At 37.3% G+C, this 2,434-nt stretch overlaps 1 long non-coding RNA gene across 1 annotated transcript; it reads right to left on the bottom strand.

Annotated features, from left to right (window-relative positions):
- Positions 1-261: 261 nt before the first annotated feature.
- LOC119989657 lies at positions 262-1,554 on the bottom strand. The gene is made up of 3 exons (XR_005465873.1): positions 1,529-1,554; positions 681-1,429; positions 262-530 (listed from the first exon to the last, which is right to left on the bottom strand). It is a non-coding gene; the product is annotated as an uncharacterized LOC119989657 (long non-coding RNA).
- Positions 1,555-2,434: the final 880 nt, after the last annotated feature.

The following is a 2,434-nucleotide window of genomic DNA, read 5'->3' as shown; positions in this document are numbered from 1 at the left end:
TGTCATTTTGATTTTTTTTTTTTAAAAAAAAAGGCAAAACGAAGTGTAGACAAAAAAAAGCAATAGAATCAACACCTTATTAAATAGAACAAAACATAATATCATTATCAATAGAGGCAGGGCCGGCCCTGCCCTTTTGGTGGCCCTGGGCATATAATTATTTGGAGGCCCTTTATATAAACATAAAATACAACACATAAAATTTTTGATGGCTGGAACCCAAATCTGGGAGGCTAGGCCATCACGCCTTGAATTTCATTACATAAAATTTATAATCAGTCATTACAAAAATTAGAAAAAAAAATTATACATTTTAAAAATTACATGAAATCACATAAATATCTTAGACCTCACAACATTTTGAGAAGCAAAATCATCAATAACAACCTCCAAGTCACACTTATTCAACATATGCTTTTCAATGCATAAGATGGCCAATCCATTCAACCTCTCTTGTGACATAGTTGATCTCAAAAAGTTTTTCAACAATTTTAGCTTAGAAAAGCTTCTCTCTGCTGATGCAACAGTTACTGGAACAGTTAATAAAATTCTATAAGCTATAGAAACATTTGGTAAACAATTCAAAGATTCCGCAATAAATTGACATTAATACATTACAAAAAAAGAAAATAAACATATGTAATGAATTAATGAGTGATAATCTCTAGTTCTCTGCCTACCTCATCACTCAGGGCGAGGCGTTATCTTGTCTCCAAGACGAGGCGTAAGCCTTGATGCGTTGAGGCATAGGTTTTGCAGGAAAAGATATTTTTACGTTAAAAATATATAAATATAATAGAAAAAAGAGATAGAAATAATAACAAGTCATTCACATACTAAAAAATCTTAGTTAAAGACTACATACTTCAAATAAAGACAATAAAGTCAAAATTCACTTCAAAGTATAGTATAACTTCACTCACTGGTTCAGTGGTTCTAAATCAGTAAATCTAATTAAACACTAAATAGTAAATACAATTGATTGGTTCTAAAATTTTAAATAAACACTGATTCTAACTTTGTAATTGAACACTAAATGACTAAAAAAATTATAAACAAAGTAAAGAAAGTGGGGCAGAAGTGCATAACAAAAAAAAAGAAAGTGGGAGTGTGGAACAGAACAAAGAAATCAATATTTGATTGTGGGAGTGGGTCAAAGAAAGTGGGACAAAGAAGCAGAAGAAGGAAATAGAAGAAATCGATATTCGATAGCGGGAGTGGGTCAGAGAAAGTGGGACAAAGAAGTAGAAACTGACCTGCAATGGTCTTCGTCTCTTACACAATGGGGTCGCAACTCACCTAGCCACCTAGGGTCGTAAATTGTCAAGGTGGAGGAGCAGACAGCAGCCAATGGAGTCACAGACAGCAGTTGATGCGTCGATGGAGTCACATACAGGCATACAGCAGCCGCAGGCCCGCAGATGGTCTTCTACAGCAGACAACAACAGATAAGGATTAAGGGGTGAAGCTGCAATCCGTGTAACCTAATTTCGAGTTTTGACAGATATGTATATTTATGTATATTTACATATATTTATATTGGGCCCCCCAGATCGGGGGCCCTGGGCGGTCGCCCAGGCCCGCCCTTGCTCAGGGCCGGCCCTGAATAGAGGTCCCAAAACAGAGCATCATAATAGGTTCCAGAACAAAACATGTGACACAAAAGAGTATGTCACCTTGAGGGCAAACATCATCAAATATAAAACAAAATATTGTACCAAAAAGTGATAAGCACTATGCAAGGCAGCTAATATTGCTCTATCTAAACAATAAAAAGATGTTGTTATTGCTTCTGAAGATTGATGGAGCTGGTGGTAGATGCCCCACTACTTGGTGGTCCTGCAAGCTTGGATATCGTTGAATCTATTGGTTGCTGTGAAGATCTTGTTGAAGCTCTTGGTGGATTAAAACTTGTGTTTGTAGCCTTTTTTGAAGGTCTTGGGGGCTGAAAACCTACAATTGGAGCTGTTCTTGAAGATCTTGTTGAAGCCCTTGGTGGGGGTGCTGCTGGAGCCATATTAGATGTCTGTGGTGCTTGTGTTGATACAACAAATGTGGAAGCACTCCTTGCTGATCTTCTCCTAACCTACAACATGTAAGTTAACATGTTAACCAACTAATATACACAACATGTAAGTTAACCAATTCTTTGAGTATGAAGTCCAACTTACAGGCAGTTTGTCCACTGTAACAGGCAGGCTAGGAGATGAGCTGGATGATCCGCTCATATTGTTCCTTGTAGCTAGTGTTGTAGTTGAAGTACCACTTGTTGCTCTATTCCTTTGTTGTTCATCCTCTATGTGTCTCATGCATCCCCTAGAATTATGACCTAGTTGTTTGCAATTGGTACATATGAGTTTGCCACCTCTTCTAGTAATCGTATAAGCTTGTGATGTTGGTCCTTCATCGATCAGCATCTCTCATTCTTGCCTTT

The sequence above is a fragment of the Tripterygium wilfordii genome, chromosome 21 (assembly GCF_013401445.1).
Source record: "Tripterygium wilfordii isolate XIE 37 chromosome 21, ASM1340144v1, whole genome shotgun sequence".
Classification (NCBI taxonomy): Eukaryota; Viridiplantae; Streptophyta; class Magnoliopsida; order Celastrales; family Celastraceae; genus Tripterygium; species Tripterygium wilfordii.
This window is presented reverse-complemented; position numbering and strand designations above follow the sequence as displayed.